This window comes from Diadema antillarum, unplaced genomic scaffold (assembly GCF_040938485.1).
Source record: "Diadema antillarum isolate AM-2024a unplaced genomic scaffold, OU_Dant_1.0 scf00000211, whole genome shotgun sequence".
In the NCBI taxonomy this organism is placed as follows: Eukaryota; Metazoa; Echinodermata; class Echinoidea; order Diadematoida; family Diadematidae; genus Diadema; species Diadema antillarum.
The window spans coordinates 2,753,306-2,767,159 of record NW_027271100.1 but is presented as its reverse complement, the minus strand read 5'-3'; the positions used below and the strand labels follow the sequence as shown (position 1 = coordinate 2,767,159).

At 37.5% G+C, this 13,854-nt stretch overlaps 1 long non-coding RNA gene across 1 annotated transcript; it reads left to right on the top strand.

Annotated features, from left to right (window-relative positions):
• The first annotated feature begins 1,853 nt into the window (after positions 1-1,853).
• LOC139724327 (uncharacterized) lies at positions 1,854-6,171 on the top strand. Its single transcript, XR_011710465.1, has 4 exons — positions 1,854-2,237; positions 3,935-4,154; positions 4,858-4,921; positions 6,050-6,171. It is a non-coding gene; the product is annotated as an uncharacterized lncRNA (long non-coding RNA).
• The last annotated feature ends 7,683 nt before the right edge of the window (positions 6,172-13,854 follow it).

Sequence of the window (13,854 nt, the reverse complement as noted above, 5' to 3'; positions counted from 1 at the left end):
ATTCACTCAACCCACATGTCTATGAAGGTGAACTTGAACTTTAACTTGTCTTCTCGTCTTCTTATCGCGTCATCTGGTTGGCACTTATATAAGCTTCCGTAAGTATGTGAGGCAATTCTGTTAAAGGGAACCCAAACCCAAAGAGAAATGTGGATTGAGTGAAAGCAGCAACATTAGTAAGGTATCCTCCCAAACTAAGGAGCTTTTGCATTTTTAGGATTGTCATATTATAATGATTTGATGTGCACTAAATCAGAGAGAGGAAAATCGGACACAATCGATGCAAAAGTTATAAATTTTTAAAGTTTTGGTGTTGGAACCGCTGGATGAGGAGAATAATAGAGATTATGACGTATTAATGAACAACAATATAAAGAAAATATAAAGAAAATTCCACAAAGATTCACTTTTCTATATAGCATAATGAAAGAGCACTTGACTAACCGCTTTCAGAAAGCGGGGAAATAATAATCATGCTACTCTTACACATGTCAGTATCAAGTTGATCGAATGTGTAATTTTCATGAAAAATGATCTTTTTTTTTGGAATTCCCTTTATATTTTCTTGAAAATGATTATTGTCCACACATGACGCCATTACCTCTAGTAGTCTCCTCATCCAGCTGTTCCACACCAAAACTGTAAAAAATAATAACCTTTGCATCGATTGTCCGATTTTCCTCAAACTTCACTGCTGTGTTCTATCTATAATGTTGTTGCTTTCACTCAATCCACATTTCTTTTTGGGTTTGTGTTTCTTTTAAACAACAATCCGCAATGCAAATAGCACATTGTATTCTCAAAAATTCAAAGAAATTAATGTATGTTATAGACCCCATGTATAAGGCTTCCATATTCAGTGCGGGGAAAAAAGTGTTACATGCAATATCTACAGAATACTTATTCACACAGTGATTTCCATTCGCGCGGAATATAATTCTTCCTCTGTTTTAGGCGTGTTTTTGAGTGCTTTCTTGATAATTGCATGTCTGATGGTGTCACGGTACCGGTACCGCTTTTTACTTGTAATGGGCCCAACGTCTCAACGATGTTTGTTTTCTTTGAATGGTCTGGTAACAAGCACACAAACCCAGATCCATTCCATTCCAAGTCATTCAAGATTTTATTCCCAGGTATGATCATGCCTCTCTATGGCATCATGACTATAGTAAACGAAATTGTTGATTGAATCAGTCACCAGGGCCCCGTTGCTAGAAGCTCAACTTGCGTTTAAACGCAAAGTTGCAAGAGATTTGGAGGACTTGCGTTTGATTTTTGGAGTTGCGTTTAAACGCAAAGTTTCTAGCAACGGGGCCCTGGATCCCATTTATTTTGCGCACGCAGTAGTACAGTAAGTAACTTTACTAAGTTTCAACTTTAATGAGCGATATTTCATGAGATGTACAAGGATAAGGGCGTGCCATGGATTCCGAATTCTGCCATTTACGTGAAACTTGTTTTCCCGTTTCTTCCCATATTTTGCAGGGATTTTGAAATTCATTGTAGATCGCAAGGAATCAAAACTCTTCTGGATAGTGGCGGAAAGGACCCAAATTTGGTACGCAAACTGGGATGGAAGCAATCAAACCAAACTCCCCACATTTTTTTCTTTACTGCCAGTCTACGATATCACCTTTGACGATGATGAAAGGTAATATGTCAATAAAACATTAACATCTCACTGATGATTCTTGACACCACTATAAGTCGCAAAGGACCCCGCCCAACCCCGCCCAACTCCCCTCCAACCCTTGGGCCAGTGAGTTCCCCCTTCCCCCATGTTGTGTGCCGTTACACCATACACTGCAAAAAATGCGGTGTTAAAAGTGTAACACCAACCGGGTGTCAAACTGTGGGTGTTAAATTTGGTGTTAAATTGACACAATTTGACACCCTTCGGTGTTAATTTAACACCAATATTCTCTCATCCATTGGGTGTTAGATTCTCGGTGTTAAAATGACACCCAAGTGGTGTTATAGTTTTGTCATGAAAAGGGGGTTTTCACTAATAACACCGTATCGGTGTTAGTTGTCCACCAGAGAAAGTCACGTGTTCGCAGTCCGATGATCTCATTGGTTACACATGCCAATGCCTGAAATTTGTTGCTGTGGCGCGGAGTCGTCAACGTCTGTCATCGCGATAGTCAGGTTTTCGATGTCGTCTGGGGCTAAAAATGACATTGAATCTATGATGGTGACTTTGCTAAGTCTGTCAGCGGGGATAAGTATCTTTTAAGGTAATTATTTCCTGTACCAGTTATTTTCTATCATAAACGATGTGCATGATTTTCACGGATTTCATTGCATATTATAAACAACTTTGTCTTTGCACGCTCGTAATACTATAGTATACTATGTAGCGCAGCATACTAAGTACATGTAGCCTATAGTGTTTGCCATACATAATAGGCCATAACACCAACGCGCTGGAGCGGTGCATTGAGTCCGAATTTTGCTGAGGGTTCCTTTGTCCAATAATTGCATTTTAAAAATATCATCAAATTCTAAATATAAAAGGTTCCGTGGCATTTTGTATTGTTATTGATGTAGTTTTCTTACCTCTGAGGCTCTGGTGCGGATCTTTGTTAGCGCGCAAATCATTACCCGCTACTGACGTGCACGAAGACGAAGTTCGAACAATGTTTGTGTGTACATGTTCGTAGGTTTGTACATGTTCGTAGGTATAGTGGTAGGCCCCTAGGCCTACTATATTTTTTGTAGGGCCTACTGTAACTGTTCTAGGTCCAAACTGTTAGGTTTAAATTAGTACTAGGTACTAGTAGCAAATATCGCTCTAAAAAGAGCGTAAATACCCGATTAAAGGGGCTGGGTGGGGGGTTCTCCCGACCCGATTTTTGTTTATCACAACAGGTTACGTGATGTTTTCAGTAGCTACAGTGTACACGTAGGAACGTAGGGGCCTATATAGGACGCTAGTGTTTGCGCGTGGATCTTACGTTAGAATCTACTAACTAGTTTCTAATATGAGTACTACTATTTATGAGTTTGCTAACCGCTTACAAATTTACATTATATAAGAATATGCTCTTATAAAGTTGATGACGTCACATGCATGTAAAACCGGTATTTCCACCGAGTCCATGTTAAGACTCTAGACTCTAGATCTAATTGTAAGGTGCGAGTTCAAGGGTAGCGAGAAACAGAATCACAGCCCATATTAATAACTGGCAGTTGTTCTCTGTCTGAGAACTGATTCTAAATTTCACAAATGAGTCAAAATAGAATACATGTATCATCGCTTTTTTCATGATTCAGGTGAGGGAATATACGTCTACTTTGATGGTAGACCCCTAGTATTTGTTGAAATAATCTCTTGAAAAAAAAAGAATCCCTTCTGGAATATGCCTCTTCCCCATACTTATGTTATTGCCACACTTAATGATATTGGCAATAGTGCACTTGAGAATCTTGAAAATGACAGAATTGCAAAAAGACCTTTTATTATCTATCTAAAAAACCTTGAAAATGAGAGTAGATCAATTGCAAAATGGCATTTGATTTTTCCATTTCTCAAATATTATTTGCATAAATGTACATTGCATAAAGATGATGAATACATGGAAGCAGGATATTATTGCCCCCCCCCCCCCCCCCAGTGGCTAATTAAAACGAACTTGAAATTATGAGCATATCTCAAGTAGGTATATATAATAGAATCACCGACTGAATTAATCTGAAGCCACCTGAACAAAACCCTTTGTTTTCTGCAGTTCTGATCAAATCTTTCATGCACACAAGATAAATCTGTTTCATGCACTTGTATACAGTAAATACACTAGTGCAGTTATGTGGATGTTCAGTACTTTGAATCCTAAGCCAGTGCATCACACCTTGCGCACCAGTTTGACAGTTTGCGGACTTGTAGCCACTTGATAATTACATGTATGTATGTTCATGGTCCTTACACTTGCAGGTTGAACAGTACTTCTCACTCCTTCTCCCAGGCAACGATGCCAAGCTTTTTTGAGCAGTGGCCAGTTTTTGGTGGAAGGTCTTGTCAAGCTAGCAAGAGGAAAGCCTTCACAGTCAAGCTGTTGAGATTGCTGGGAGAACACATGCGGAAAACTGATGTGGATTCATGAGACTTGGAGCAATCATCAAATAGTGTACCACCAGACCTGGTAGCAGTCAGGGTATGCACAATACTACAGGTTTTGAAAGCCCCCTTTTTTATGTTCTAGATGTCTATCCATCCAATATCGTTTCTTGTGTATCATGCTGCAAGTTGAAAACAATCATCTGTGAATAAAACTTGGTAAGGCTATGTAAATCCAGGGGGCGTTCCACAAAACTTGTCATTGGTGACAACTGTTATAAGTAGCTGAAATCTTTGCATCTGACAATACATTTTATCAAACGTTTCCCTGGAGTCGATAAGGGTCATGAGGTCAATAATCAAGGGTCAGGAGCCCTTCATTATGAAAAAAAAAAATGCAGGAAATATCTTGTGTCTTTGATTTTTCAAAGGCAGATGAATGGATTTCACCAAACTCAATTGTAATATAAAAGTTCACAGTCACAAATCAATATGTAATATAATTTTGTTATTTTGGAGATGCTGATGAAATAAAGAAGAGGTTTTTTTTCTTGTTTTTTTTTTAAAAGAAGTCACACAACAACCCATGGGTTCATCCTACATGAAGGATCATATGTTTTACTTTTAATGCTCCCTGATTATGCAGTGCAATTCACTGATAATTTCTGTTGATACCTGGATACTTTGTTAATGAGTCGTAGAATATATTGTATATAACATGCATTTCTTACAACACAGCATAGAATGTAAGTAACCTGCAAATCCTTCTTGTACTCTATCTGCTTCCACCTGTGAACCAGGGCGCAAGGATTGTGCAAGATTGCTGTGGCTTTGGCTATAGACTACCTTATCCGATTTCAAAAGGTAAGTCTACATGACTATAAGGTTTGTTCAAATATGATGCGACAAACCCCCTGACATTTTTAGTGTTCAGATATGGTGCGCCGAACCACGCCACTTTATGTTAATGAATGCACATGACTCAAAAAAAAAAAATAAGATAAAGATAAACTCATGACATTGTATCTTCACTTACTTTTGAGCTTGATTGCACCATAACTTCTTGCCACTGTGTGGCAAAATATATTTCTCTTGCCTCAGTGTTTTTGTTTTGTTTTGTTGCATTTTGATCTGTTTATTTGTTTGTTTTTTACCATCTCATATCGCATTGATTTGTACACTAAAATGTTGCCGGAGTTTGAGTCATCATATCTGAACAAGCCTTTATGAGTCATTTTGGACAGGCAATTAGAACTCACAGTACTTTGGTATTCTGAAAATGAAATTGATTTTTACGAGTTTAATTGATTTTGCATTTTCTACTTTCTATGATCTGTTTTTGTATTAGAAAAGAAATTAGAGGTCAAGGGAAATTTTCTGTTTTTTTTGTGTTGTTGGACTATGTAATTTATTAAGATCACTTGCTTTTCAATGTTTCACAGGTTAACTTTTTTTTTTTTGATGTTGTGAATATTTTTGCGCACTTGCCTTTGTCAGGGTTATGTCCTGATGTCGACGAGAACTTTACTCATGAATGCTTCAAAGTCGATCCTTGAACTTTAAAGATTGTCTTCCCCATATGTAGGCTGAAATTTTGAAGTTGCTTTTTGATCAGTCACGAATAAGAGAAAAGTGATAAATTTCAAAGCTTCTTTAAGACAAAATAGGTATAAGTGAGTTTTAATTGTGAAATTATAGTGATCTTTAAGTAAAATGGAATAAGATCCATTTATTATCCTCTGCCAAGAAGTGGTGCCTGAATTGTTATGGTTTTGAGTAGTCCATCCCTCCGTGTGTGTGATAGCTTGAAATCTGTTAAAATAATCATAAATGTGAATAAAATGTGTTAAGCCTATGTATGACTGAGTCTATCAAATTGCATTACACGTGTATGGAATCGAAATAAAGGTCACAGTCAAATTTGTCTAGTTTTTATTTGTAATATTTTCATACAATGTCTGTTTGTTTTTCATTGTTTCCTTACATTTTCAGCCTGATGCTAGTTTTGATCACCACCTGAAGAGGGAAAGCAGAAGAAGATGCAGCTCTTGATGCAGCTTGCTTGCTTGAAGATCAGAAGATGCAGCTTGCTTGACAGAGGACGTCAGAAGGATAGCATACATGTGTACCAATATTACTTCATTGTTGACCACTTGGTACTACCCTGCCCTGGTGATATCATTCAGAGTGCCTTCGACACATTGTTCAAAGCACATTAAATATGTGTTTTGTCTACGGTATGCAAAACCTCTCATCAACCTTTGGACATTTGGAATTACCCCGAGTTCGTGAACCGAGATCTAAACTTTCAAATAGATAATGAAGTGATGCATTCTTTAGGAGTTCCCACTGAAACTGCTTTTTTTTTTCACTGTTTGCCATACGAACATGGACTGAGTGATGGACAAACAATAAATTGCGCCCAGGGGGCCTGTGTACGGACATAATTTGATTCGTTCAATGGTTTTAGAAGACACTTGAAGAATCATCATTGTGACAATGAAACTGTGAAGATACTCCAAGTCCAGTTCTATGGAGGAACCGAGATAGAGACTGATGATACAAGTTGTATACAGTTGATGAAGCAGTACTCTCCATTAGTCGATGACAGTTTTTGATGAGGAGGTGATTACCTTTAGTCCAGGGGACATTGAACAACGACCTTGTAATTTTTACATGTCCTAGTTTACATGTGTCAGTATGGAGTAATGCATTACCATGGTAACATCAAATTTTCATAAAGATTACAAATACAGAATGTGGATCAAGCTACTCAGTTTTAAATCAATTCTGTTGAAATTCGATTGTCCAGAAATCTGTTGCCATGGCAATTGCAGTTTTTAAACAAATCATACAAAATTGTGTGGATCACGCTGCTCTCTTAGTTTCTTTTTTTTTTAGCATTTAAATTTGAATTTGATACATATGGTCACTATGATAATATGTTATCGTGCAACACACTTTTTGTGGGGGTCATAAATCCGTTTCCATGGCAACAGCATCTTCATACAAATCATCCACAAGTACGATGTGGATTCAGCTAACTTCCTCAGATTTTGAGCATTTGACTTTAAATTTGGCACATGTGACCACTGTATTATGTACCTGTGCAAATTTTATTTTTCGTCATTGTCAAATAGTATGTTGTCAAGTTAATGGTATTTTGTAATGAGAATCGTATAAACTACAAGTGGATTGAGCTTACTCTCTCAATTTTTAGCAATAACCTTGAGATATGACACCTATATATTGTGACAAGATAAATTCTAGATGTGCAAAACACTTTTCTCGTCAATGTTAAACAATGCGTTGCCATGCTAACTTATTTTTTTTTTAAATACAAAGCAATCGAAGATATTGTGATTGACTCATAACTCCCTCATGTTTTAGGCATTTGACTTGAAATTTGGCACGTGACCACTGTAGTGCGCTAATGTGCAAATGTCATCTTTAGTATCGGTCAAAGAAAGTGTTATCATGGCAGTGACATTTTCAAATTAAAAACTTACACAACAGTTGATTATGCAATCTCCCTCAGTTTCTGAGCATCTGGCCTGAAATATTGAATAGAGTGCTAATGTAATGGCAACCATCTTTTAAAATGAAAATCAAACAAAAAATACTGTGAATTGGGTGAGCTCCCTCAGTTTTCTAGCATTTGACTTGAGGTTTCGCTCATGTAACCAGTGTAATCTTAAAATGAGTCGCACACTGATCTCACTGTTGAGTAATCTTGCTATGGTAACAACTTTTGTTACATTGTACTTTTTTTCAACAAAAGGCATACAAGAATATCATGAATTGAGCTAACTCTCTAAGTTTTAGGTGGGGGTATCAATTACATCCAGTTCGAGTTGAAAATATTGGCCCAAGAAGGCCTTATGTGTGTCATTTGAATATTTAAATGATCCGAATTTCACATGCTTGTATCATCACTTGCAATAGCATTGATCAAAAGAAAGAGTATAATTTTTTTTTTTAATGTTAACATTTTACAACCAGACTGGATGATCTATGTTGAATATTTGAATTATACAGCTGAGTAGGCAATTCAATTTGAACATTTGAATGATAGAGCCAAGAAGATATAATACTAGTATCAATTTCATTTGAAAATTCAAATTGATAGTGCCAAGAAGGCCAAAGGTATTCAGAGTGAGTATTTAAATTTGATATTTTAGCCTACAATAGCCATAATGTATCTCATTTGTATAGATAATCAAAGAACCAACTGACAGGGTCAAAGGTATTCCATTTTGATACTTATATTGTAGAGATGAGGCTTTCATTACATGTAATAGAATTATTGTGTTTTGTTGTGACAGACAGAATTTATTAAATATTTTGATCAACCTAGTAGCACGTGACTGTCTTTCGCCTACTTACATTACTGTGTTATTTTGTGCGATTGAATGTGGAGAGTGTGAAATGATGTCAAGGTATCGACACTTCAAATTGTTAATAAGTTGGCATCACTTGGAATTTATTTCTCACTCTGAAGCGTTGAATCAACACTTCTGTGGTGTCAAATAAACACCAAATAATGCAAACTTATAACACTTTGAAGTGTTAGAATAACACCATGACAGGTGTTGGGGTATAGATTCTAACAACAAATAGTGTTGAAGTTACACCGTCATTGGTGTTAAAGGGTGTCAAAAGAACACCAAAGTGGTGTCAACTTATCAATAATCTAAGCAACACCAAAGCTGGTGTTGGTATATTTTAACACCACGGGTGTTGAACTTACACCATAACTGGTGTTGGGATGTCAAATGAACACCATTATGGTGTCAACTTCTTAACACTCTCTTAAGTGTTGAAAAAACACCGAGGCTGGTGTTGGTATAATTTTACACCCTTTAACACCCATGGGTGTTGGATATTTCAACACCAGAGACGGTGTTACTTCAACACCAGATGGTGTGGTCCTTTATTGAAGTTCGGCCGGTGTTAGATTCAACACCAGTGGTGTTAAATCTAACACCACTGTTTTTGCTATATGAGTGATAACTCCATGGACAAACAAATATTTTTGCTCTACGTGAAAAATCGTAGGGTCACGATTTAAAGTGCTGTTACTGGGTACGAGCACCAATTTCATAATGTGATTAACGCCATCATGTAATAATAATTATGTCGTGCGATATTCTGTGTAAGTGGATGTGTCATTAATATCAACATTTGTGATTCAGTGGATTTTTCAGACTGGTCAACGTGACCTGAAATGTGAATTCTAGGGACGAAGTCTTGTCTTAGTGAAGCTTGTTTGCAGTATGATTGACTTTTCCTCTCGGCTTTGGAGACTCGTTGTATGTATGGGCCCTGGGCGACTACACGAGGCACTGACGAACAGGATAGAGACGATTCACATGGGCTACTTTCTCTTTCGACTGAGACAGTGGGCTTGTAGATCATTCTCTGTGCATGTTCAATTAATATTGATCGTTTCAGACTTCTCCCAGACATGACCACCGAAGGACTGTCATTACAAAAGTCAAGAATCCCCTCCTATCGATTTGATGTGATTATATCAAAGACTCCTCTGGTGTCTGTTGACGACGCGGGAACGTGACATCCTTGAGTAACGATTTGGGAGTCATGAAGAACATTCTTGATGTGAACATTAGAAGATCCCGGATGAAACAGTATAGGCCTATATGATGGAAACAGAGCTGATTGCCTGTTAAGGAATTAAACACACTCATACCCATAATCAGCCTCGTATACTGTACGTACAATGTTTATGAATGCAACCATGTACAATGATGTATGCCTTTTTCCGATACACGATAACAATTACGATCATTAATTCATTCCTCGTAACATTTATAGAGATCGTCAGTCAAGAAGACTTAGTATAGGCACATCACAGGTTTCCTCAGCTAGACGGCCTGCAAATATTGTATATGTCTGTATCGGGTGTCAGAGTATAAGCACGCACCACACACAAAAAAAAAAAATAGTAAAGAGATATTAACGATTTACGACACCAATATTCTTTTCAACAGGTTCTGACGTCATTGGACGTTGCAACTTGCTAGTCACAGCGCGACCCTTTAACGTTACCGCTGTACAATTTCTCAAATATTTTTCTTCCCAGATCGAAGACAATCTCAATCTCGACCTTGAAACCATACGAAATGAGACCAAAATAGCCATGACAACCATCAGGAATTTGCTAGAAGAGGTAAGCATAACCTTTTCTTTGTAACTACCTGAACTGCATGGGGTCAGACATCACTAGCATATTTTCTGATTTTTATTATCCGTGCATTTCTATGTAGCTGAATATTTGTAAACAGTTAAAGTGATTATTATTGCATTGGATAGTGAAATTAGTTATTTAATCAATTTATTAGCTTATTAATTTATTAATTTATTTATTTGTTCATTCATTCATTCATTTTGTCAAGACCTCTTGGCTAATGGGAGGTATACCTCCTTGGTAAGGAAACTTCTGAACATGAAATATGGAGAAGGTATATAAATTTTGCAATTCTCTTTGAAGACGTGAAGTTTGGTTCTCATGTAGCGCATTCATTGACTTGTGCAAAAAATCAATGAGACGAGCTGTCCGAGGGTGACACATACCAAATATTATTCGTTTGTTAAAGGTATGAGAATATCTAGGAGCTGGCAAGAAAGTAAGCGTATAAGTATTCTGAAGTGAATCAACTTAAATAATTCTTTCTCCTCATAATTTTATCTTTTAAAGGGAAACGCCACTCTGCAAAATGTGCCAGATCTGATCGTCAATGCAAGTGGTTCGACGATTGAAGGTATATTGAAAACAACTGCTGAAATAATAATGAAAAAATAGATATTATGCTGACACCGTCGTTGCATTTTGCGGCAAAGTGTGTGAATTAAACGCTTTTTCAAAAATAATTTGTTACTCTTGTATCATATTCATAATATCAACGTTTTTTCGTATGTTACTGAACTATAACAACAAAAATAGCAACAATGATGATGATGATGATGATGATTGATGATAATAATAACAATAATTACAATAATAATGATAATGATAATAATAAGAATAGTAACACTAGCAGTAATGCTATCGATATATTTTTTATTAGTGTTATAATGGTTATTTGTATAATACGATTGTTTTCTCTGCAAATAATTACGTACAGACGTGCGAGCGGCGGTCAGTGATCTTCGAGGAACCGTGGAAGGTCTCGTGAACGATACTACATCCACTCTGAACGACGTACGGGTGACCAATTATTCCTTTATTTCATCTTGACGCCATTGTTAGTCATCCATGAGAGTCTCCATACTTCCCTCGGTAATCGAGACTGGAGACATGATAAATATGATTGTGAAAGTTCGCTTATCAGATTTGGAGACGCTTGAATGTGTGCCTATATCCCTATTCAGTAATTTTGCATTTCATGGCGACGCGTTTCATTCGTTTGCCTTTTTTTTGTGTGCTCACATCTGTTTCTCTTTAACAATTTGTTGCTGCCACACGCACAATATTCAACATTCTTCCGCGACCAACCGATAATCGCTCCCTTTTAAAGTTAACCTGCTTCGTTGTGACCCAGTGAATCAAGATGGTAACTGTTTTGTGTGTTCGGTAATGTAATGGCAATATAAACTGCAAAATACTAGTAGAATGAAATATTATCACGACTGTTTTCAATTTCTTCGTTGGATAGATGTTTGACACGTTGGATCTTGGTTCCTGGAATGACACCGTTACGACTACACTGCAAATTCCACTCGAAGAACAGAATGTGTAAGTCATTGAACACATACACAAGAAGCAGGCCCGTAGCCAGGGGGGGTGCGTCGGGTGCGTACGCACCCCCCCAAATTCTGAAAGGTCCACTTTTTCATAATAACGGTTTTCAGCAATTCTCAAGATAACAATCCAAATAAATATAAAGACACATTATATGCTACGTAAATGTGGAAGAGTACGTTTAACAATGTTAAAAATATTTGTACGAAACCCTTTTGTTGTATGAACCATCGGATCGTCCCCATGCACACAAACACAAATGTTATGTATCAATTTGTGCGAGCTATTACATATTGAAAACTTTCGGTCATCTGCGAAGCCGCGCTTCCGCGCGAACGCTACAACACGTAAAACGGGTCAAAAATCGACGCATTTTTCCACAAAATCTGCCATAACTTTTAAACTGTTTAAGAAGCAAACTTGGGGCGCCCGGATTCTGAAAGTGGACACTTTAGGGATTATTTATGTGTATATATCTTTATTGTAACATTTGTAGCAGTGACGCAAATTAGATCAGAAAAGTACCTTATGAGTAGAATTGTCTATGGCGAACAGTCCAAATTTGACGAATTTGAGCATATTTTGCCGTCTTGCAATTCTTCCAGACGGGATATCTCGAGAACGGAAGATCGCACAAACTTGGGGCGCACGGTTTCAGAAAGTAGAGGTTCTGCCCATTTTTGTGACATAAGAATCTTGTCCATTGGTTCAGCAGTCCTGACGCAAATTTGCAGTAAAGCTAGACTACCCATTCACAATTGCTGTCATAGGGAACGTGTACAATCCATACAGAACTATCACGTGACGAGACTACCAACGAAAATTTGAGCCGTTGACCTTCACTGTCTGCCGTTGTCAGCAGTGTGAATTCCTGTGATTTCAAGCTTTTGTTTCTCGCCAAATATCATTTTCAACGCAATATCCAGATACAGTTATATGTGAGACATTATCTAGATACGTAGCAGCCTTATTGACAACATAACTGTTAAGTTTGGGAGCAAAAACGACCAAATACATTCCACATTCCATCTCATTTTTCGATGATGGCTGTACAGTGGCGTATCTAGGGGGGGGGGGGGGGGGCAAGGGGGGCACGTGCCCCGGGCGCCACTCCTTGGGGGCGCCGAAAACGAAAAAAAAAAAAAAAAGAAGAAGAAAAAAAAAAAAAGAAGACGAAAAAAAAAAAACTCGCCCGGACCCGGGGGGGGGGGGGGGAAGAAAACCAAATCAAACAAGATAAAAACAAAAAATGACAATGTTAATTATGTTCACACAAGAATTCCATGTTTTGTAATCTGAAATTTAGGCTCGCTCGCTGCGCTTGCTCGACAAAATGTATAGAAAAGAAGATAAGAACAAAACGTGATGATAACGCGGACAAAATGACAATGTATAAGTGTTCACACATGCCATTGTTAGAAAGCAAAATGTTACACGGAGCAGCGGCTGCAATTTTTTTTCTTTCGTTCTGAAGCGATCGCCTACTGGATCAAACGAGGGCACCAAAGGTGTCGAACATTACGGGGGGGGGGGGCGCAAAAAAAAACAAACAAGATAAGAACAAAACGTAATGATGACGCGGAAATATACAAATTTCGGCTCACTCGCGCGTAATAATTTAGAGTATTTTTTTTCAAGTCCTCAGTTTGTTGGTATATATCGTTATCTATAAGGCCGTCACTATATCTTGATTAGAATTGTAAGATTTAATAAGCAAAAAAATGGCAAGAATTCCATGTTTTGTAAGCTGAAATACAGAAATTTTCGGCTCGCTCGCCAAAATTTATCAAAAAAGAAGATAAGAACAAAACGTGATGATGGCGCGGAAATATACGAATTTCGGCTCACTCGTGCGTACTAATTTGGAATATTTTTTCAACTCCTCAGTTTGTTGGTATAAAGCGTTATCTATAAGGCCGTCACTTATATATCTTGATTAGAATTGTAAGATTTAATAAGCAAAAAATGACAAGAATTCCATGTTTTGTAAGCTGAAATACAGAAATTTTCTGCTCGCTCGCTGCGCTCGCTCGCC